Here is a 25,270-nt window from a genome sequence, read left to right as displayed (position 1 = left end):
AAATACCTCCGATCACCGGCGTCTTCTCCCGCTGATCAACGACTTCCGGTCACGCTACCTCCACCACGTACTCCGCAGACGTCACTGTAACCATGGTGACGCGCTGTTTGCATGTCACTCACAGGAAGAGTAATCGGGAGCGGCTGGGGGGGTACAAGTCCAGTAGACATGAGCAGCATGAAAAAGACCCTGTGACAGGAGACAAAACCCCACATCAAAAATATACATACAAATAAAATACAAAAGTAACAAACAGTGATCTACAGTGATACCTTAAAACTGACATACTGTACATCAAGGAGAAAATCAAGGAAAAAATCTCCATATAGCAAGGGCCCCTACATATAAGTGAAGCCCCAAAACGTTTAGAATAGACCCTAGTCGGAACTACACCTTATTACCCCTTAAAATGCATTACAATTAATTTTAGCATTCAGGCCCCGTGGCCATAAAGTGTCCAGTCTTAAGATCCAACGTGTCTCCTTTTCAAGTAAAGTTTTCGACCTATCTCTCTCAATGTTACTGGAACAGGTTCAATCCCAAAGTATCTCAGGGAGTTCAAAGAATGCCACGGCCCCTTACAGTGACGGGCAATTGGCTGATCCACACTCTTACCTTCCAATATTAATTTAATGGCAGACCGATGAGCAGCCATTCGTTCACTGAACTTACGGGTGGTCTGCCAAATATAGGGGTGTAGTATGGCTGACCGGCGGTCTCCTGACCGCCGGTCAGCTTACCGACGCCGGGATCCCGGCGGGGAGGGGCGAGTGCAGCAAGCCCCTTGCGGGCTCGCTGCGCTCGCCACGCTGCGGGCTCGGTGGCGACCTGCGGTCGCCACGGGTTCTATTCCCACTCTATGGGTGTCGTGGGCACCCACGAGTGGATATAGTCCCTGTTGGTCGGTATGCTGACCATCGAGATACTGAGCCGGCGGGATGGTGGAGGAGGTCATGTGACTGTCGGTCAGCAAACCGCCGGTCACATAAATACCACCCCAATATAGAACAGGCCACAGGGGCAAACAATGGCATACACCACATGGGAAGTACTACAAGTGATGACCTGTCTAATCGGAAATTTTGAATCTCGATGAGGATGCTTAAAATCTTTGCATGCCACCATGTGCCTATAAGTGGCACACTTGGAGCATCAGTAACAACCAGGCGGCTTAACTTGTGTATTGCCATTTACTGGTCCCCCCATGCCCGTGATCATACCTCCCAACATGACCCTCTCCAGGAGGGACAGAATGCTCTGCTTCTGGACTTTTCTCTTAATTTATGATTGCTGGCACCTGTTTTGAACAGGTTAATGGACAAGAAAGGTGTTTCAGCACAGGTGCTAGCAATCATAAATTAAGAGAAAAGTCCAGGAGCAGAGCATTGTGTCCCTACTGGAGATGGTCATGTTGGGAGGTATGCCGTGATATCGGTCTTAACAAGTCTATCCTTAAGATTACTTCCTCGTCTAAATGCTACAATTGGTCTAAGGGAAGGGGGTGGGGGGAGGGTGTATCTATATACACTGTGTAGATCTATCTGTACTATAACCATCTCTATATTATAACTACACAGTCTCAGTGACTGTGAGGCGGACGTGGTGATCGCCGTCACCGCTCAGGTACCGCCCCGGGCGTGGTCTCCGTGCCCCTCACACGCCCCACAGCCTCCTACTCATTATTACTTAATACTTCCACAACTTGTAGGGTGTAAACAAAACATAGCTCCGGGGTTCTCCTCAGAGTCCCCACCCGGCTCTCCTCTCGTACACCCGAATTTCCCCTAATGAGACCCCGCAGCCTGTCCCTGTACCCGGTTTGTGTCCCTGGGCGGCGGGGCTGCGGCTCTGCTGCTTCTGTGTGCAGAGTCTGGACGGGTGCTGCTGCGGCAGAGTGCAAGTAACGGAGGTATGCGGGACAGTAACAGTGGCGGCGGGAGCGCCATGTACTGCGTGATCTGAGACCCGCAGCCGGACACCCCCAACACATCAGCCGCCGCCTCGGAGAGGTGAGAGACTCCTCATCCAATACACACAGCGCTGGGGCTCTGTCCCGCTCAAATACCCTCATATCAGGGGGGTAATAACGGCTGCTCTCCGTCTCCTATACACACTATTACACCCTGTGCTACCGGCTGCCGTTACTGGGCTCTCTGCTGCTGCGGCTTCTTGTGCTTTTAGTATTTAAAATTGTAACCGATGCCTCAAACAGCTTCCATTTGTGTTGCCGCGGGGTTTGCCGCTATCTTGGATTAAGTGGGTTTGTTGGTGTGTTAAATCAGGAAGTTTCATCACTGATGAACATACATAAATAATAGGCTTTTATTTATACATATACAGAATACACTTTACATGGCTTCTGGCTTTTTCAATCTATGCACCATGTTTCCAGCTTCTATCCACACCCATACTGACCTTAAATGCATGCTAAGGTCTTCCAGTTATTGGTTGGTATAATGGTTAATAGTACTGCAGCACAACATTGAGGCTGTGGTATTGATTCCCACTGTGGCCCTGTGTGGAGTTTGTATTTGTGTGGGTTTCCTGCCACATTCCAAAAATATACTGTTAACCTTAATTGGGTTCTGACAAAAATGATCCTATGTAGGGGGAAAGTTAAACTTAACGTAAGTCTGTTTAGCTCCGGGGATGAGTGCCTGGAGCTTTACAATTGGCCGCACTTTAACCCTGAAAGGATCCCTACCTCTCTTTGATTACCTCGATGTGATGGCCACTGACGTCAGTGAGAGCAATCCTTAACGTTACAGATAATACACGACACCATGTAGTTAAGAATCACTCTGTTTATTTAATAAATTACAGCGTACTATATAGAAGAGAAACATGGGTGTATACAATATGTGCAAGCATATGATTGGATAAATAGAAGTAGCATACGACATTACATGCGGGATATTTTAGTAACACACAGAAGTAACAGTTTTGATCTAGTATGTAATTGTCCTTGAAGATAAGACACACACAAGCCTTATATTATATGAACAGACAAAGGCATCTTGTAGAGAGTGCGTACGTGTCTATTCAAACACATAACAATTCATATAGCATGTTTAACCCTTCAATCCCCTCTTAGAATCATGATTGTTATATGACATGATTCTTAAGTGAGGCTCCTTTCTTGTTCCTCCAGTTCTTGAGATATTGGGCATAATCGTCGGGTCCCTTACTATCAGAGGAGGTGACAGGACTGGGGGTTATATCATAGTACATCAGGGCCTTATCAATGCCTTTGGAGGTAAGTTTCTTTCCACAGGGAATTACACAATAAACTATAATGCCTAAAAGAATTAAAGTTACAAGTATGAATATGCTTATTTGCACAAGAGCCTGTTTCCAATTTTCAAACCACCCAAAATATTGGCTCCATGGGTTATCAATACCTGAATTTTTCTTGAGTTCTATGGATAAGGTTTCTAACTTGTTTATGGCTAAAGTAACCTTACCATTGGGACCAGTGTTGTCAGGAATATATGTACAACAGCCTTCCACCTTACTAATGTAAACACATGTACCGCCTTTTTCTGCTAGAATCATGTCAAGGGCCATTCTATTTTGAAATGTCATTTGGGAAGTGGCTTCTAGCTGTTCAGCTATACCTTTAAGAGCATCTTTGGTATCATTAACAAATCTTTGTTGATTATAATATATATAATTAATCCAGGCTACGTTTTTATTTACAGTTACTATAGGGAACAATGACTCAAAACCCGCAGCCACCTCATCTCTAGCTTTGAACTCATTTGGAACACCTCTTGGGACCCCTATAGCATCAATGTACACGTGGGGGTCAAAGCTACCTCCTGGGAGTGCTCTTTTCTTTCGATTAGCAGGAGTATTAGAGGGAGGATTGGGGTCATCGGTGATCATTAGGAGTGGCATTATGACTTTGGCCAGGGCACACTCACCATACCATGGTGTGTCTAATTTAGTTCTAAGCTTCATATCCCCACATATATAATAAATGTCGCCTAGTGATCTAGTTTGGTTGACTAAAACAGTTGTTCTTTTATTTGCACAATACCCTGGTGGGAAGGTTTTTAAATTTCTCCCTGGGGTGATGTTAGATGTATAACAGGTATAGTTTCCAGGATATATGGTTATGGTATTTCCTGGGTTGGGATTTTTTGACAATATGGGATATTCCCTTTTCCACATTTCGCACTGACTGTCATTTGTTTTGGTGTCATTAAAAAGGCTGAAAAAACAATTTTCCTGTTCTAGGGGTATATTAAGGGGCACTGTACCTAGGTGGGGCCTAGATTTGCCACAGACATAACAGTTGCTTTTATTGTGTTTGTTAGCACTATACTTCATCCATTCCAACCAAAAATTAATGTCAGAGAAACCAGTTTCAATAGCTAGGGTGTCTTCAAAGGTAGGGTTAGTAATAGCCACCATATCTTTAGAAGTGGCAATATGGGGCTTTAAAGGTTTGTTTTGGGGAGCAATTTTAGGCTGGTATTTTGGGTTTTTGTACATATCCCATCAATAAAACCTTTGTCTTGCACTATAGTACCCTGCTTGCCACCATATACCAAGTACATAAGTCTCATTGTCGCTTCTGCTAGGGTTCACTATGTTTAGTCTAAACCTGTATGAATTTGGGCCTTCATCCATCTTATGAATGGATAGTCTAGAAAGTAGGGGTACTCCATATTTGCTCCATCTATTTTTTGCAAATGATGGGCCATATTTCCAATCTGCTCCTGTATTCCACCCCACAGATTCCCAGTAATCACAGTTGGATCCATGATAGGATATTTCCATCCACCATTCATCAGTGACACAAATGTACATTGTCTCAGACATTCCTGATTTCCTCCTTTGTTGTATATAATATTTGTCATCAGCAATTTTGGGGAACATAAAATAGTCAAGGATATATGTGGCTACGTGTGTGTTAGAGGAATTGTACCACAAGGTGGGGACCCCATCTGTTTGTGTGATGCTGACTTCACATATTGTGAGGTGAATGAGGGCCAGTAGGGCTATCGAGATAGTCCCCAGGATAGAGATAGGGGGCAGGTTCTTCATCGTTTTCTGTTCTTCTGTCTTCGCTAGGTGGGAGGTCAGGGCTGTCTGCCCCGGTTCGTACCTCACTGGAATCACTTGCTTCCCTCTCTAGGTCTGGTCTAGGAACCTTTTTTACTCGGGATGCATGGATCCAGGTAGGACTTTCCTCTGTCAGGACTGCTGTTCGGGTAGCTGCTACGACCTCTGTCTCTGGACCATAGGTGAAGTCTCCTGGGCTCTTGTTCCTGGGGAGCACCTTCACCACGACTCTGTCTCCGACTTTAAAGGGGTGTGTAGGTTCCTGTGGATTCAAAGGGTTTTTACAAACAACCTCATGTTCAATTTCATTCAGTTTTGTTATCAGGGACCTGACATACTCTTCTCTGATGAGTTCTAGATCTCCTTCCTGTATTACTAGTGGTTTCTTAGCCCAGGGTGTAGGAAAAGGCCTACCCATTAGTATTTCAAATGGGGAGTAACCCAGAGTCTTTTGTGGGGTCATTCTGATCTCTGCTAGGATAATAGGAAGGACCTTCTTCCATTTATGGAAGGTACCCCCTGTGGCCTTCCTAAGCTTGTCTTTGAGGGTCCTATTCATGCGTTCTACGACCCCTGAACTCTGCGGGTGATACGGGATGTGGAATTTCCATTCCACCTGCAGGGCCTTTACCAAGGCCTGTGTAATTTTTGCTGTAAAGGCGGAGCCTTTATCACTATTGATTTGCAATGGGCACCCCCATCTGGGGATGATTTCCTGAGTTAGGATCCTAGCAACTGTCTTTGCATCCTCAGATTTAGTGGGGAATACCTCTGGCCATCGAGAGAACATGTCTACAATGACCAGGGCATACTCCTGTTTACCAGTACCTGGGATATGGGTGAAGTCAATTTGCAGGTGTGTAAAGGGTGTGGTGGGGTATTCAAGATGCTGATGTTTTGCCTTGTCAGGGTTGTTGGGGTTGTTTCGCAGACAAGTGATGCATCTACTGACATACTGATCTACTAATGACTTGGCATCCGTGACATAGAAATCATTACGTAAGAGTAAGGTAGTTGTTGCCTTACTGTGGTGTCCTATGCCATGGTAGTGGGCAATAAACAAGGGTGCACTGGACTGGGGTATACAAGGTTTCCCCTCTTTGCAGATTAATCCTGTTTTAGGATTCTTCTGCAAAACTGGGTAAGTCCAGTCAGCTAGGTCGGCTTTGGAGGCTGAGGCCTGTAACTGGGTGATCAGGTAGTGGTTGTCGAGAGCTGGGGGGGTCATGATGGACATGTGGGCCTGAGTGATGGGCTGTGAGGCCGCATGTTTGGCAGCAGAGTCAGCAAGAGCATTTCCAAGGGAGACTGCATCCTTCCCCCCCGTGTGTGCCCTGCAATGGAGGATTGCAATGTCAGAGGGCAGGGTTATGGCATGCAGAAGGTCAGAGATGAGTTGGGCATGTGATATGCCTTTTCCATCAGCTCCAAGGAAACCACGGCGTCGCCAAATGACCCCATGGTCATGCACGACGCCGTACGCGTATTTGGAGTCAGTGTAGATGGTGACTGGTTTATTCTGGTAAAGGTGACAAGCCCTTGTGAGAGCAATGAGCTCTGCAGCCTGTGCTGACTGGTAAGGAATGGGCTGTGCTTCCAGAATAATGTCAGGGAGAGTGACAATAGCATAACCCGCTTGGTACGTGGTGTCATTGGGTCTGCTACAGGAACCATCTACAAAAATGACATCCGCGTCGGGGACAGGGACAGGGGACATGTCCAGTCTGGGGGATGTTTCTGACTCAATGGAAGCTGAGCAGTCATGGGGTTCAGGAGGGTGGTCTTCAGGACCTTTGAGCCCCAGTAGAGCGTTGAGAATGGGTGCAGGACCTGAAGAGTTGGTGGCATACTTAATGGTGAGGGAGGGGTTGTTTAAAAGGAGAACCTCATATCCACTGAGGCGCTGAGCTGACATGTGTTGTGTGTGTAACCCTTTTAAAATGGTTAGAACATCATGAGTGGTGTGAAGTATTGTTGTGTGGCCTAGGGTGAGTGTGGTGGCCATTTCAGTTACCATTGCACAGGCTGCAAGTGCCCTGAGGCAAGCAGGCATACCTTGCACTGTGACAGGCATTACTTTGGAAAAAAATGCCACTGGGCGCAACTTTCCTCCATGAAACTGTGTGAGCACCCCCGCCATGGTTTTACAATTGTCCCTTGCAAACAAATGAAAAGGTAGTACATAGTTGGGGAGGCCAAGTGCCGGACTTTTCATTAACATACACTTTAAGCTTTCATATGCAGTTAACATTTCTTGTGACCATTGTACAATATTAGGTTTGTCTTTCAGTGTGGCTTGTCTCAAAATGTTATCATAATAGGAACAATCAGATATCCACTGTCTGCAGTAATTTACCATACCCAGAAAAGACAGCAGTTCCCTCTGGGTAGTTGGGGTGACCAGGCCCAATACAGACTGAATGCGCTGTGGACTGACTTTCCTTTCCCCCTGAGTGAGCACAAAACCCAAGTAATCCACATGCTTCTTACACCATTGCATTTTTGTTTTGGACACCTTGTGTCCACATTCACAGAGCCAGTTTAACAGTGATATACCATCCTCCCGGCAGGCCTCCTCAGTTTGACTACAGAGCAGCAGATCATCTGCATACTGTAGCAGGACTGAACCATGGTGAGGGTGCCAGGGCCCCAATGTGGCCTGGAGTACAATGCTATACACAACAGGTGCGTCAATGAAGCCCTGGGGTAAACGACACCAGGTGAGTTGCTTGCCCTCAAAAGAAAATGCAAAAAGTAACTGTGTCTGTGCATCCACTGGAATGCTAAAAAATGCATTTTTTAAATCAATTACCGAAAAAAATGCAGCATCTGCAGGGATAGCTGAAATGAGTGAGTTAATGTCAGGTACAATGGGTGCTATAGGCACAATGAGTTGGTTAATTGCCCTAAGGTCTTGTACAAACCTTACACTGCCATCTGACTTAGCAACTGGGTTGACTGGTGTGCAGTAAGGTGAAATTACGTGTCTGAGAATGCCTTGTTGGAGAAACTGTTGTATCATTGGTCTAAGACCTTCAATCTTCTCTTGTGACAAGGGGTATTGCTTTTGATAGACAGGTTGTGTGTCAGGTTTCAGGGTTGCTCTATATGGTGTGCAAGGAATGAGGCCAGTGTCATAGGGACCCTCCGACCATAGAGCAGGGTTTACTTTGTCAAAATCAGGTGTAATGTCTGTTGCTTCCCACACCGGTAGGTGTGGGGACTCAACCTCCAGGCCACTGCCAGTGGGTGAAGGGAGAATGGAGATTTCGAGCCTGCTAAGAAGATCCCTTCCCAGAAGATTAATTGGACATTCAGGTATTACAGTGAAATTGTGTTTACCCATATATGTGCCTCCCGTGGTTCTGACACTAAGGGCATCTGTCAGGTAAGCATCTGTGGGTATCCCATTGATTCCCATTGAAGGAGCAGTCTTTACCAAATGACCATCGTACAGGTCGACACACAAAACACTAGTAGTTGCCCCGCTATCTACCAGGAAAGGGATTGCTCTCTTTCCTATAATCAAGGTTAGTAGCGGTGGGTCCTTCCAGTGTCTGGTGAGCTGGGCAAAGGCTGGGATACCCTCCTCCGGGCCCCGTCAGTGGGAGGGGTCCTGCCAGTCAACTCGGAATCGGACATGATCCTGAAAGGGGTTGTTGTGTGACTGTCGGGGATGATCCCGGGAGGGAGCCGGAGCTTGGGGCTGTCGGTGGTTTTGTGAGGGACAAGGGCAATCCCTTGCCCAGTGATCGTCCCTTCCACAGTTGAAGCAGGAGGTTTGTTTCCTGCTGGCAGAGTCAGGGGGGTGGGGTGGCCTGGCTTGTGGGTTTTGATATCGGGCTGGATTACGGGGTGGGCCAGTGGAGTGCTGCTGGCGTCTATCTCCCCGACCTCTCTGATTTTGGTAATTATGAGTTGGGGCATTCTGCAAGGGTTTTTTAACATCAAAGCATCCTGCAGCTTCCTTTTCATATAAGTGCTTTTCAAATTCCTTAATATTATCAGAGGTCCAGGAAGAAACACCTTGCTTAACTGGGACCATAACAGATGGCAACAAGTTATTTACAAAGGTAGAAATTAGTAAATGGTCTGTATCTACAAGAGTGAGACCTGCATCTTCAGACCAACACTTTTTAAACCTCTTCCAGAACTCAGTGACAGTTTCAGTGGGCTTTTGTTTACATGCTACGGCAATGGGAAGAGAAGCCCGGGTTTTAAAAATCTCTTTCATATGGGTCTCAATTTCCTTCCACATCTCCGTTACACCGTCCCCAGTATTGAGAGGGTAGCGAACGGCATCGTTAAGGGTGGTAGGAGTGTTTATGGTGGGAATCTTTTTCCAATCCCACCCGTTGTAATGGTCTATAACCCCATCTATGATCAGCTTCATATCTTCTTGAGTATAGCTGCGTCCTGTGCAAGCCTTTTTCAAGTAAGCTATGCAGCCGTCAGGTGCAACAGTGGGTTTGGGACAGTTCTTAACAATTCTGTCTAAATCCTCTATTTCAATGGGTTTCTTTAACAACTGATCCCCTACTGTCATGAAGGGCAGGTGGGTGGCGACACCGAGGAAACCAGTGCCGGATCGCGTTGTGGAGGGGGTGAGAGGGTTGTCAGTAGCAATAGTTAAGTCAGCGTTGCGGCGGGAGACGGTTTGTCTGTTAGGAGTAGGGGCACTAGGGGCGGGGGTGGTTACGTCTATGTGGAGGGTACTGTCAGGGGGGGCTATTCCTCCTGAGCCTCCTTCTCCTTCCCCTTCCCCTCCTCCCCCTCCCCTTTGCATCGGCATTCGTGACAAAGCAACTGAGCCTCCTTCTCCTTCCCCTTCCCCTCCTCCCCCTCCCCTTTGCATCGGCATTCGTGACAAAGCAACTGCAGCTAAAAGATCTGTGTCTTTTAAGGAGGGGTATAGGGGACTGTAGGGCGGAGGAGAAGAGTTTTTCAGAAACTTGTTGCTTCTAAATTCCTCAGCTTTGTGTAGTCGGGAAGTTACAGATTTTATTCTACGCTGTTTCTGCTTGATATTTTTGTCATACCAATGAGGTGCTATCGTGAGCCATTGCTCTCCTCCAGCGCGCATATATGTCATGTCCCATTGTGGGTCATGATCATACCACGGCCAGGCTTCCTTGTCTCCCAGACAAAGCCCTTTGATCATGTCCATATAAAATGGATAATTAATACCATCACGGGGGAATGGGCTGGGGCTGCCAACTTTCTCTGTCCACCCCGCTAAGTTATCTACCCAAGGGTTAACTAGATAATAATCTGTGGTGGAGTTACGGGCTACATACTCCTTACATGTCTCTCCTGGTAAAGGTGGAGGATAAATGACTGTCTTACTCTGACCCCCTCCCATAGTAAAGAATACAATCTACACCAGCTTTCTACGCAATTTCTACAACAACTTACAACAACTGTCTATGCAATATCACAACAAAAATACTTTCTATGCAATTTACAAAAACTTTCTATGCATGCATTAGCTAACACCAGTTAATTAGTCATTGACAATATCACAATATTATCTGTATAATGAGAACATGAAATCTTTTGACGGGTACGCTTACCATTCGTACAAGATGTCAGAAAAATACAGCGTTTTAAACAGGAAGCAAGAAAAGAGTTTTGAGTAAAGATATCTGGCAGACGAAAACTTACCAGCCGTCTGAACCAAATATAAGAACTTATCTCACTACAACATACAAGAATATATATATAGACGATCAGATCGAGGTATAATCTACGTTATGTATAGACCCCAGGTCTATATATTTTTTTTTAAGTATCCCAGATACTAACGTCTTTGGAGAATTGCGCTTGGACTCCTGGTCCTTTCTCAGACGTATCTTTAAGTCCCAGACATTAAAGATTCTATGGTATCCCTGATACCTGTTTTATGTTTTTACATAAAACTTCGTAATATTAAGTCCCGGACTTAAATATTACCTTGTCACGTGTTCCCGGAACACTGACACGGATTCAGCTTCAGTGTATGACCGCAATCCTGTATGGCAAAGACAGACAATAAATTCTCTATTCTTACCATTCAGGGACGATCACTGAATTCCGGACATAGAGCCCCCAGCTGAAAGGATCCCTACCTCTCTTTGATTACCTCGATGTGATGGCCACTGACGTCAGTGAGAGCAATCCTTAACGTTACAGATAATACACGACACCATGTAGTTAAGAATCACTCTGTTTATTTAATAAATTACAGCGTACTATATAGAAGAGAAACATGGGTGTATACAATATGTGCAAGCATATGATTGGATAAATAGAAGTAGCATACGACATTACATGCGGGATATTTTAGTAACACACAGAAGTAACAGTTTTGATCTAGTATGTAATTGTCCTTGAAGATAAGACACACACAAGCCTTATATTATATGAACAGACAAAGGCATCTTGTAGAGAGTGCGTACGTGTCTATTCAAACACATAACAATTCATATAGCATGTTTAACCCTTCAAACCCGCAGCTAGTTCTCCTGAGAGGAAGCGGTTATCATACCGCTAGTCAGGATCCCGGACATCACAATGCCGACGCCGGAATCCCGGCACCACAGGCTTTTCTCCCGCTATAGGTATCTGCGACACCCATAGGAGAATATAACCTGTGGCGAGCGCAGCGAGCCCGCAAGGGGCTTGCTAGCGCTCACCCTGCTGCCGGCATACCGGCGGTTGGGATCCCACTGTCAGTATACTGACGAGCAAGATCCCGGCCACCGGTTTTACATACTGATCCCCTCCTGAGGTGCAAGCAGGAATCTGACTTAAGTAGTACCTTTGGGTTAGTTGTGGTGTTTTGTAGGTTGCTAACGGCGTCGCCCACTGGCACTCAAGTTGGAAAATGCAGTTTACTGTAACTAAGTCCTGGACGTCAGTCGCAAAAAAAAAAAACCTGCATCACTTAAGTGGCGAGCGCAATGCAGCCAATTGAATAGGTCCATGCACTCATCCCCAGAGCTAAACAAACTCACGTTCAAGTGACGTTCCCCCATAGATTGCAAGCTCCAAAGACTAAGCAGCAATTCAAGCTGCGTCAGTCTGTGAATAAACCCCCCCCCCATGTGACAGGTAGGCGAACAGTATAAATGTTGAGATTTGATTCCTTCACGCTAGGCTCTCGTCTGTCCTTGCAACATAAGCTCTATAAGTTATTTATATTTGGCAGAAGGTCCATATTAATAATAATACTTGTACAATTCAACTTTATTAGTTGTCAGTTTAATAATACAACTAAGCCAATTTATGCAGCAATTACCATTATTATTGTTGCTTCTATTTCCTGTGTGCACAAATATACACAACGGGAAACCTCCTGGGCCCATAGGCAAAACTATAAACATAGGGGGATATCCAAGTAGCTGCGGTAATTGTCCCGCCGACTGCTATCTAATTAGCCCCGATAAGGCTCGGCTTATCAGGAATTTTGTTTCACCTGCTTTAGGCAGACGAAACCAAAACCCCTGGAAACAGCTTTGTTTTAATGCGAAAACGGGGCTGTTTCTACCGAACACTCACAGGTGTCACAGAACCTGTGTGTTTTCGGGGGATAATGTATTTTTTTTACAGGCGACCAAATTGGATAGCCTGTAAAAAAATTTTTTAAAAATCCCAATTGGTGAAAAAACGCAGTTTTTCGCACCTGATGTTGTTTCACCTCTACTTGGATATCCCCCAAAGTGTTCATTTGCAGGTTAAAACTCCACTTAATGTTATCCTGGTTGTCATGAAGAAATCCATAAACAGATGTCTTTATTCACTGCTAAATTGTGAGCTGCTAGGTATTAACTGTATCAATAGGCTATATCCTAGTTTTCCATGCAGTGGCCTTTATATATAATAACTTGATGGTTGTTGTCCAGATCCTATTGAAAGTGGCATTCCACAAAGGCTATGGGCTTTTACGCAATCCAGAGAAATCCTTCATTTGTCCTGTCTGTCACCTGTACAGGGGCTTTACTAAAGATCTAAATACTTCAGGGTCATTGCTCTGGGACTGCTAGTGTACATTGATGGAACTGCATTTGCTGCCTGCACATTCTTACATTACATAAAACAAAATACTGACTTTTTCTTTAAACATAGGATTTCTACGGATTAAAAATGTGAATATTCACTTGGTGACGCGTGCATTTGTGTTTTTTCCTCTTCAGAAAGCACCTTTGGAAAAGTCCCTTTAGAAATTGGCTAATGGTGAAATGGAAACCAAAACTATAGCAGTTGTAATCGGCACAGTGTGTATGTGCACCAGAGTTGCTGTGTTCCCCACCCCAAAAACACTTGCTGTTGTGTGTACTTGTGAGGATATATGTACTGCGTATATAAGGGGTAATTCAGACCTGATCGTAGCAGCAAATTTGCTAGCAGTTGGGCTAACTGTCCCTTCATGTTGAAATGGCCCAATACTTCTATAGAGCATTTACCACATTTTCTGGATGTCCTGCAGTATTGTTAAAAAATAAATATATATTTCTCTGACGTCCTAGTGGATGCTGGGGACTCCGTAAGGACCATGGGGAATAGACGGCTCCGCAGGAGACTGGGCACATCTAAAGAAAGCTTAAGGACTATCTGGTGTGCACTGGCTCCTCCCCCTATGACCCTCCTCCAAGCCTCAGTTAGATTTCTGTGCCCGGCTGAGCTGGATGCACACTAGGGGCTCTCCTGAGCTCCTAGGAAGAAAGTATATGTTAGGTTTTTTATTTTCAGTGAGACCTGCTGGCAACAGGCTCACTGCACCGAGGGACTAAGGGGAGAAGAAGCGAACCTACCTAAGTGGTGGTAGCTTGGGCTTCTTAGGCTACTGGACACCATTAGCTCCAGAGGGATCGAACACAGGACCCGACCTCGTCGTCCGTTCCCGGAGCCGCGCCGCCGTCCCCCTTACAGAGCCAGAAGCAAGAAGGTGGTCCGGAAAATCGGCGGCTGAAGAGTTCGGTCTTCTCCAAGGTAGCGCACAGCACTGCAGCTGTGCGCCATTGCTCCTCATGCACACCACACACTGCGGTCACTGATGGGTGCAGGGCGCTGGGGGGGGGGGGGGGGCCCTGAGCAGCAATATTAACACCTTGGCTGGCGAACTGACACCATATATAGCCCCAGGGGCTATATAGGTGTTTATTAACCCCTGCCAGAACTTTTACAATAGCGGGAGAAAGCCCGCCGAAAAAGGGGCGGAGCCATCTCCCTCAGCACACTGGCGCCATTTTCCCTCACAGCTCTGCTGGAGGGATCGCTCCCTGACTCTCCCCTGCAGTCCTGCACTACAGAAAAGGGTTAAAAAGAGAGGGGGGCACAAATTAGGCGCAGTGTATGTGTGTGTGTGTGTGTGTGTGTGTGTATATATATATATATATATATATATATATATATATATTTATTTATATTATGCAGCTATAAGGGAAAACACTCTCTATAGGTGATATCCCTGTGATATATAGCGCTCTGGTGTGTGCTGGCATACTCTCCCTCTGTCTCCCCAAAGGGCTTTGTGGGGTCCTGTCCTCTGTCAGAGCATTCCCTGTGTGTGTGCTGTGTGTCGGTACTGCTGTGTCGACATGTATGATGAGGATAATGATGTGGAGGCGGAGCAAATGCCTGTGAATGGGATGTCACCCCCTGCGGGGTCGACACCGGTGTGGATGGACTTATGGAAGGAATTACGTGACAGTGTCAACTCCTTACATAAAAGGTTTGACGACATAGGACAGCCGGCTGCTCAGCTTGTGCCTGTCCAAGCGTCTCACATGTCATCAGGGGCTCTAAAACGCCCGCTACCTCAGATGGCAGACACAGATGTTGACACGGATACCGACTCCAGTGTCGACGACGATGAGACTAGTGTACCTTCCAATAGGGCCACCCGTTACATGATTGAGGCAATTAAAAATGTATTACACATTTCTGATAATACCCCAGATACCACAAAAAAGGGTATTATGTTTGGTGACAGAAAACTACCAGTAGTTTTCCTGCATCTGAGGAATTGATATGAGGTGTGTGAGGAAGCGTGGACTTCCCCCGATAAGAAATTGATAATCTCTAAGCAGCGTACCCTTTTCCGCCAGAGGATAGGTCACGTTGGGAAATAACCCCTAGGGTAGATAAAGCGGTTACACGCTTATTAAAAAAGGTGGCACTACAGTCACGGATACGGCCGCCCTGAAGGACCTGCTGATAGAAAGCAGAAAACTACCCTTAAAGCTATACACACACACACGGGCATTATATTGAGACCTGCTATTGCCTCGGCATGGATGTGCAGTGAGGCAGCTGCGTGGTCAGATTCCCTGTCGGATAATATTTATACTATAGATAGGGACAATCTTTTGCTGAAAATAGAGCTATAAAAGACGCTGTCTTATACATGCGTGATGCACAGAGGGATATTTGCCGACTGGCATCACTAATAAGCGCTATGTAAAACCATTGCTGCCAGACGGGGGTTATGGACTCGGCAATGGTCGGGCGATGCCGATTCAAAACGGCTCATGGAAGTTTGCCCTAGAAGGGGGTGGAACTGTTTGGGGATGGTCTTTCAGACCTCGTTTCCACAGCTACGGCTGGGAAATCAAAACTTTTGCCACAAGCTACCCCACAGCAAAAGTAAGCACTGTATTATCAGGTACAGTCCCTTCGGCCCCAGAAAAGTAGAGGGCTAGAGGCTCATCTTTTCTGCCAAGAGGAAAAGGTAGAGGGAAAAAGCTGCAGCACACAGCTAGTTCCCTGGAGCAGAAGTCCTCCCCTGCGTCCGGTAAGTCCACAGCATGACGCTGGGGCTGCTCAGGCGGACCCGGGTACGGTGGGGGCCCGTCTCAGAAATTTTCAGCGCACAGTGGGCTCTCTCACAGGTGGATCCCTGGGTTCTTCAAACAGTATCTCAGAGGTACAGGCTGGAATTCGAGACGTCTCCCCCCCCCCCCGCCGTTTCCTAAAATCTGCCTTACCGGCAACTCCTTCTGCCAGGGAGGCAGTGTTGGTGGCTATCCAAAAAACTGTATTCACAGCAAGTGATTATCAAGGTACCCCTCCTTCAACAGGAAAAGGGTTACCTTTCCACAATGTTTGTGGTACCGAAACCGGACGGTTCGGTGAGACCCATCTTAAATTTAAAATCCTTGAACACATATAACAAAAGATTCAAGTTCAAGATGGAATCGCTCAGGGCGATTATTGCGATCCTGGACGAGGGGGATTACAGGGTCTCTCTGGACATCAAGGATACTTACCTGCATGTCCCCATTTACCCTCCTCACCAGGAGTACCTCAAGATTGTGGTACCGGACTGTCACTATCAGTTCCAGACGCTGCCGTTTGGATTATCCACGGCACCGAGGGTCTTTACCATGGGTAATGACCGAAATGATGATACTCCTTCGCAAGAAGGGAGTTTTACTTATCCCGTACTTGGACGATCTCCGGATAAAGGCGAGGTCCAAGGAACAGTTGGTAAGGGGGTAGCACTTTCTCGGGAAGTGCTGCAACAGCAGGACTGGATTCTCAATTCCAAAGTCACAGCTGGTCCCGACGACACGTCTTCTGTTCCTGGGAATGATTCTGGAAACAGACCAGAAAAAAAGTGTTTCTTCCAATGGAAAAAGCCGAGGAGTTGTCATCTCTAGTCAGAAACCTCCTAAGACCGGGACAGGTGTCGGTACATCAATGCACACGAGTCCTGGGAAAAATGGTAGCTTCGTACAAAGAAATTCCATTCGGAAAGTTCCACGCAAGGATTTTCCAGTGGGACCTGTTGGACAAATGGTCCGGGTCCCATCTCCAGATACAGCAGCGGATAACCCGGTCGGCAAGAACCAAGGTGTCGCTGCGGTGGTGGCTGTAGAGGGCTCATCTACTAGAGGGCCGCAGATTCGGAATACAGGACTGGGTCCTGGTAAACACGGATGCCAGCCTTCGGGGCTGGGGTGCAGTCACACAGGGAGTAAAATTCCAAGGACTGTGGTCCAAACAGGAGATTTCACTTCACATAAATTTTCTGGAGCTAAGAGCCCTTTACAAGGCCGTAAGCCAAACAAGGCCCCTGCTTCAAAACCAGCCATACTGATTCAATCAGACAACATCACGGCGCTCGCCCATGTAAACAGGCAGGGCGGCACAAGAAGCAGGAGGGCAATGGCAGAAGCCACAAGGATTCCCCGTTGGGCGGAAAATCATGTGGTAGCACCGGCAGCAGTGTTCATTCCGGGAGTGGACAACTGGGAAGCAGACTTCCGCAGCAGACTCCACCCGGGAGAATAGGGACTTCATCCAGAAGTCTTCCAAATGCTGGTAAACCGTTGGGAAAGACCACAGGTGGACATGATGGCGTCCCGCCTCAATAAAAAAGATATTGCGCCAGGTCAAGGGAACCTCAGGCGATCGCTGTGGACGCTCTAGTGACACCGCGGGCGTACCAGTCGGTTTATGTGTTCCCTCCTCTCCCTCTCATACCCAAGGTACTGAGGATAATAAGGAAAAGAGGAGTAAGAACTATACTCATTGTTCCGGATTGGCCAAGAAGGGCTTGGTACCTGGAACTTCAGGAGTTGACCTCAGAGGAGCCATGGCCTCTGCCACTCAGACAGGATCTGCTGCAGCAGGGGCCCTGTCTGTTCAAAGACTTACCACGGCTGCATTGACGGCATGGCGGTTGAACACGGATCCTGAGTGAAAAAGGCATTCCGGAGGAAGTCATTCTTATCCTGATCAAAGCCAGGAAGGATGTCAGCCTGAAGTGCAGACGTTGTAAGGGAGTGCTGCATATTCAGCCCCTTTTTTGTGCCCCAGTGGCACCTTGGGATCTCAATGTGGTTTTGAAATTCCTGGAATCACATTGGTTTGAGCCACTTAAAACCGTGAATTTGAAATATCTCACATGAAAAGTGGTCATGTGTTGGCTCTGGCTTCGGCCAGGCATGTGTCAGAATTGGCGGCTTTGTCATAAAAAAAGCCCTTACCTGACTTTCCATATGGACTCGTCCTCACTTTCTCCCGAAGGTGGTATCAGGTTTTCACTTGTACCAACCTATTGTGGTGCCTGCGGCTACTAGGGACTTGGAGGATTCCAAGTTACTGGACGTAGTCAGGGCCCTGAAAAATTATATTTCCAGGACGGCTGGAGTCAGGAAAACTGACTCGCTGTTATCCTAGATGCACCCAACATGCTGGGTGCTCCTGCTTCTAAGCAGACTATAGCGCGCTGGATTTGTAGCACTATTCAGCTTGCGCATTCTGCGGTGGGACTACCGCAGCCTAAATCTGTAAAAGCCCATTCCACATGGAAGGGGGCTCATCTTGGGCGGCTGCCCGAGGGGTCTCGGCTTTACAACTTGGCCGAGCTGCTACTTGGTCAGGGGCAAACACGTTGCAAAATTCTACAAATTTGATACCCTGGCTGAGAAGGACCTTGAGTTCTCTCATTCGGTGCTGCAGAGTCATCCGCACTCTCCCGCCCGTTTGGGAGCTTTGGTATAATCCCCATGGTCCTTACGGAGTCCCCAGCATCCACTAGGACGTCAGAGAAAATAAGATTTTACTCACCGGTAAATCTATTTCTCGTAGTCCGTAGTGGATGCTGGGCGCCCATCCCTAGTGCGGATTGTCTGCAATACTTGTAAATAGTTATTGTTACACAAATCGGGTTGTTATTGCGAACCATCTATTCAGAGGTTCCATTGTTATCATACTGTTTACCGGGGTTCCTATCACGAGTTATATGGTGTGATTGGTGTGGCTGGTATGAGTCTTACCCGGGATTCAAAATCCTTCCTTATTGTGACAGCTCTTCCGGGCACAGTATCCTAACTGAGGCTTGGAGGAGGGTCATAGGGGGAGGAGCCAGTGCACACCAGATAGTCCTAAAGCTTTCTTTAGATGTTCCCAGTCTCCTGCGGAGCCGTCTATTCCCCATGGTCCTTACGGAGTCCCCAGCATCCACTACAGACTACGAGAAATAGATTTACCGGTGAGTAAAATCTTTATATATATATATATATATATATATATATATATATATATATATATATATATATATATATATATATATATATATATATATATATATATATATATAGGTTTTTTTTTTTTTTTCTCTAACGTCCTAGTGGATGCTGGGGACTCCGAAAGGACCATGGGGAATAGCGGCTCTGCAGGAGACTGGGCACAAAAGTAAAAAGCTTTAGGACTACCTGGTGTGCACTGGCTCCTCCCCCTATGACCCTCCTCCAAGCCTCAGTTAAGGTTTTGTGCCCGAACGAGAAGGGTGCAATCTAGGTGGCTCTCCTGAGCTGCTTAGAGTAAAAGTTTAAATAGGTTTTTTTATTTTCAGTGAGACCTGCTGGCAACAGGCTCACTGCATCGAGGGACTAAGGGGAGAAGAAGCGAACTCACCTGCGTGCAGAGTGGATTGGGCTTCTTAGGCTACTGGACATTAGCTCCAGAGGGACGATCACAGGCCCAGCCATGGATGGGTCCCGGAGCCGCGCCGCCGTCCCCCTTACAGAGCCAGAAGACTGAAGAGGTCCGGAAAATCGGCGGCAGAAGACGTCCTGTCTTCACTAAGGTAGCGCACAGCACCGCAGCTGTGCGCCATTGCTCTCAGCACACTTCACACTCCGGTCACTGAGGGTGCAGGGCGCTGGGGGGGGGCGCCCTGAGACGCAATAAAAACACCTTTATTGGCAAAAAATACATCACATATAGCTCCTGGGCTATATGGATGTATTTAACCCCTGCCTATTTTTACATAAAAAAGCGGAAGAAAGGCTCCGCCCCTTTTTCGGCGGCCTTTCTCCTCAGCACACTGGCGCCATTTTTTCCTCACAGCTCCGTTGGAGGAAGGCTCCCTGACTCTCCCCTGCAGTCCTGCACTACAGAAACAGGGTAAAACAAGAGAGGGGGGGCACTAAATTGGCATATAAATATATACAGCAGCTATATTAGGGAAAAACACTTTTCTCTATCGTCCTAGTGGATGCTGGGGTTCCTGAAAGGACCATGGGGAATAGCGGCTCCGCAGGAGACAGGGCACAAAAAGTAAAGCTTTAGGATCAGGTGGTGTGCACTGGCTCCTCCCCCCATGACCCTCCTCCAAGCCTCAGTTAGATTTTTGTGCCCGGCCGAGAAGGGTGCAATCTAGGTGGCTCTCCTAAAGAGCTGCTTAGAAAAGTTTAGCTTAGGTTTTTTATTTTACAGTGAGTCCTGCTGGCAACAGGATCACTGCAACGAGGGACTTAGGGGAGAAGAAGTGAACTCACCTGCGTGCAGGATGGATTGGCTTCTTTGGCTACTGGACATTAGCTCCAGAGGGACGATCACAGGTACAGCCTGGATGGTCACCGGAGCCTCGCCGCCGGCCCCCTTGCAGATGCTGAAAAGAGAAGAAGGTCCAGAATCGGCGGCAGAAGACTCCTCAGTCTTCTTAAGGTAGCGCACAGCACTGCAGCTGTGCGCCATTGCTCTCAGCACACTTCACACGGCAGTCACTGAGGGTGCAGGGCGCTGGGAGGGGGGCGCCCTGGGAGGCAATGTAAACCTATTTTTTGGCAAAAAATACCTCACATATAGCCTCCGGGGGCTATATGGAGATATTTAACCCCTGCCAGAATCCGTTGAAGAGCGGGAGACGAGCCCGCCGAAAAAGGGGCGGGGCCTATCTCCTCAGCACACAGCGCCATTTTCCCTCACAGAAAGGCTGGAGGGAAGGCTCCCAGGCTCTCCCCTGCACTGCACTACAGAAACAGGGTTAAAACAGAGAGGGGGGGCACTAATTTGGCGTTAGAAATATATAAAAAGATGCTATAAGGGAAAACTTTTGGTGTGTGCTGGCAAACTCTCCCTCTGTCTCTCCAAAGGGCTAGTGGGTCCTGTCCTCTATCAGAGCATTCCCTGTGTGTGTGCTGTGTGTCGGTACGTGTGTGTCGACATGTATGAGGACGATGTTGGTGAGGAGGCGGAGCAATTGCCTGTAATGGTGATGTCACTCTCTAGGGAGTCGACACCGGAATGGATGGCTTATTTAGGGAATTACGTGATAATGTCAACACGCTGCAAGGTCGGTTGACGACATGAGACGGCCGACAAACAATTAGTACCGGTCCAGACGTCTCAAAAACACCGTCAGGGGTTTTAAAACGCCCGTTTACCTTAGTCGGTCGACACAGACACAGACACGGACACTGAATCCAGTGTCGACGGTGAATAAACAAACGTATTCCTTATTAGGGCCACACGTTAAGGGCAATGAAGGAGGTGTTACATATTTCTGATACTACAAGTACCACAAAAGAGGGTATTATGTGGGATGTGAAAAAACTACCTGTAGTTTTTCCTGAATCAGATAAGTTAAATGAAGTGTGTGATGATGCGTGGGTTTCCCCCGATAGAAAATTATTGGCGGTATACCCTTTCCCGCCAGAAGTTAGGGCGCGTTGGGAAACACCCCTTAGGGTGGATAAGGCGCTCACACGCTTATCAAAACAAGTGGCGGTACCGTCTATAGATAGGGCCGTCCTCAAGGAGCCAGCTGACAAGAGGCTGGAAAATATCATATAAAAGTATATACACACATACTGGTGTTATACTGCGACCAGCGATCGCCTCAGCCTGGATGTGCAGAGCTGGGGTGGCTTGGTCGGATTCCCTGACTAAAAATATTGATACCCTTGACAGGGACAGTATTTTATTGACTATAGAGCATTTAAAGGATGCATTTCTATATATGCGAGATGCACAGAGGGATATTTGCACTCTGGCATCAAGAGTAAGTGCGATGTCCATATCTGCCAGAAGATGTTTATGGACACGACAGTGGTCAGGTGATGCAGATTCCAAACGGCACAAAGGTGTATTGCCGTATAAAGGAAGAGGAGTTATTTGGGGTCGGTCCATCGGACCTGGTGGCCACGGCAACTGCTGGAAAATCCACCGTTTTTACCCTAAGTCACATCTCTGCAGAAAAAGACACCGTCTTTTCAGCCTCAGTCCTTTCGTCCCTATAAGAGTCATATTTGCCCAGGGATAGAGGAAAGGGAAGAAGACTGCAGCAGGCAGCCCATTCCCAGGAACAGAAGCCTTCCACCGCTTCTGCCAAGCTCTCAGCATGACGCTGGGACCGTACAGGACCCCTGGATCCTACAAGTAGTATCCCAGGGGTACAGATTGGAATGTCGAAACGTTTTCCCCTCGCAGGCTCCTGAAGTCTGCTTTACCAAGGTATCCCTCCGACAAGGAGGCAATATGGGAAAAAATTCACAAGCTGTATTCCCAGCAGGTGATAATCAAATTACCCCTCCTACAACAAGGAAAGGGGTATTATTCCACACTATATTGTGGTACTGAAGCCAGAAGGCTAGGTGAGACCTATTCTAAATCTAAAAAAATTTGAACACTTACAAAGGTTCAAATCAAGATGGAGTCACTCAGAGCAGTGATAACGAATCACTAAGGGTACCTCAGGTTCGTGGTATAGAACTGTCACTGTCAGTTTCAGACGCTGCCGTTTGGATTGTCCACGGCACCCCGGGTCTTTACCAAGGTAATGGCCGAAATGATGATTCTTCTTCGAAGAAAAGGCGTCTTAATTACCCCTTACTTGGACGATCTCCTGATAAGGGCAAAGTCCAGGGAACAGTTGGAGGTCGGAGTAGCACTATCTCGGATACTGCTACAACAGCACGGATGGATTCTAAATATTCCAAAATCGCAGCTGTGCCTAGGGATGATTCTGGACACAGTCCAGAAAAAGGTGTTTCTCCCGGAAGAGAAAGCCAGGGAGTTATCCGAGCTAGTCAAGAACCTCCTAAAACCAGGAAAAGTGTCAGTGCATCATTGCACAAGGGTCCTGGTAAAAATGGTGGCTTCCTACGAAGCAATTCCATTCGGCAGATTTCACGCAAGAACTTTTCAGTGGGATCTGCTGGACAAATGGTCCGGATCGCATCTTCAGATGCATCAGCGGATAACCCTATATCCAAGGACAAGGGTGTCTCTCCTGTGGTGGTTACAGAGTGCTCATCTTCTAGAGGGCCGCAGATTCGGCATTCAGGATTGGATGCTGGTGACCACGGAGGCCAGCCCGAGAGGCTGGGGAGCAGTCACACAAGGAAAAAATTTCCAGGGAGTGTGATCAAGTCTGGAGACTTTTCTCCACATAAATATACTGGAGCTAAGGGTAAATTTATAATGCTCTAAGCTTAGCAAGACCTCTGCTTCAAGGTCAGCCGGTATTGATCCAGTGGGAAAAACATCACGGCAGTCGCCCACGTAAACAGACAGGGCGGCACAAGAAGCAGGAGGGCAATGGCAAAAACTGCAAGGACTTTTCGCTGGGCGGAAAATCATGTGATAGCACTGTCAGCAGTGTTTCATTCCGGGAGTGGAAACTGGGAAGCAGACTTCCTCAGCAGGCACGACCTCCACCCGGGAGAGTGGAAACTTCATCGGGAAGTTTTTCCACATGATTGTGAACCGTTGGGAAATACCAAAGGTGGACATGATGGCGTCCCGTCTGAACAAAAAACGGGACAGGTATTGCGCCAGGTCAAAAGACCCTCAGGCAATAGCTGTGGACGTTCTGGTAACACCGTGGGTGTACCAGTCGGTGTATGTGTTCCCTCCTCTGCTTCTCATACCTAAGGTACTGAGAATTATAAGACGTAGAGGAGTAAGAACTATACTCATGGCTCCGGATTGGCCAAGAAGGACTTGGTACCCGGAACTTCAAGAGATGCTCACAGAGGACTTATGGCCTCTGCCGCTAAGAAGGGACTTGCTTCAGCAAGTACCATGTCTGTTCCAAGACTTACCGCAGCTGCGTTTGACGGCATGGCGGTGGAACGCCGGATCCTAAGGGAAAAAGGCATTCCGGAAGAGGTCATTCCTACCCTGGTCAAAGCCAGGAAGGAGGTGACCGCACAACATTATCACCACATGTGGCGAAAATATGTTGCGTGGTGTGAGGCCAGGAAGGCCCCACGAAGAAATTTCAACTCGGTCGATTCCTGCATTTCCTGCAAACAGGAGTGTCTATGGGCCTCAAATTGGGGCCCATTAAGGTTCAAATTTCGGCCCTGTCGATTTTCTTCCATAAAGAATTGGCTTCAGTTCCTGAAGTCCAGAAGTTTGTCAAGGGAGTATTGCATATACAACCCCCTTTTGTGCCTCCAGTGGCACTGTGGGATCTCAACGTAGTTCTGGGATTCCTCAAATCACATTGGTTTAAAACCAGTCAAATCTGTGGATTTGAAGCATCTCACATGAAAAGTGACCATGCTCTTGGCTCTGGCCTGGGCCAGGCGAGTGTCAAATTGGTGGGTTTTTTCTCAAAAAAGCCCATATCTATTTGTCCATTCGGACAGGGCAGAGCTGCGGACTCGTCCCCAGTTCTCTCCCTAAGGTGGTGTCAGTGTTTCACCTGAACCAGCTTATTGTGGTGCCTTGCGCCTACTAGGGACTTGGAGGACTCCAAGTTGCTGGATGTTGTCAGGGCCCTGAAAGTATAGGTTCCAGGACGGCTGGAGTCAGGAAAACTGACTTGCTGTTATCCTGTATGCACCCAACAAACTGGGTGCTCTTGCTTCTAAGCAGACTATTGCTAGTTGGATGTGTAATCCAATTCAGCTTGCACATTCTGTGGCAGGCCTGCCACAGCCAAAATATGTAAATGCCCATTCCACAAGGAAGGTGGGCTCATCTTGGGCGGCTGCCCGAGGGGTCTCGGCTTTACAACTTTGCCGAGCGGCTATTTAGTCAGGGGCAAACACGTTTGTAAAATCCTACAAATTTGATACCCTGGCTAAGGAGGACCTGGAGTTCTCTCATTCGGTGCTGCAGAGTCATCTGCACTCTCCCGCCCGTTTGGGAGCTTTGGTATAATCCCCATGGTCCTTTCAGGAACCCCAGCATCCACTAGGACGATAGAGAAAATAAGAATTTACTTACCGATAATTCTATTTCTCGGAGTCCGTAGTGGATGCTGGGCGCCCATCCCAAGTGCGGATTATCTGCATTACTTGTACATAGTTACAAAAATCGGGTTATTATTGTTGTGAGCCATCTTTTCAGAGGCTCCGCTGTTATCATACTGTTAACTGGGTTCAGATCACAGGTTGTACAGTGTGATTAGTGTGGCTGGTATGAGTCTTACCCGGGATTCAAAATCCTTCCTTATTGTGTACGCTCG

At 47.3% G+C, this 25,270-nt stretch overlaps 1 protein-coding gene across 1 annotated transcript in view; it reads left to right on the top strand.

Moving 5' to 3' along the window:
• The first annotated feature begins 1,665 nt into the window (after window positions 1–1,665).
• CCNI2 (cyclin I family member 2) overlaps window positions 1,666–25,270 on the top strand; it is a 148,261-nt gene continuing 124,656 nt past the window's right edge. Inside the window, exon 1 of the mRNA XM_063928177.1 lies at window positions 1,666–2,009. The gene's annotated coding sequence lies outside the window, so the exon portion shown is untranslated. The remainder of the gene's footprint in view (window positions 2,010–25,270) is intronic.

The sequence above is a fragment of the Pseudophryne corroboree genome, chromosome 6, assembly GCF_028390025.1.
Source record: "Pseudophryne corroboree isolate aPseCor3 chromosome 6, aPseCor3.hap2, whole genome shotgun sequence".
NCBI classification, from domain to species: domain Eukaryota; kingdom Metazoa; phylum Chordata; class Amphibia; order Anura; family Myobatrachidae; genus Pseudophryne; species Pseudophryne corroboree.
Note: the sequence above shows the minus strand (reverse complement) of the source record. Positions and strands in the feature narration are given on the sequence as shown.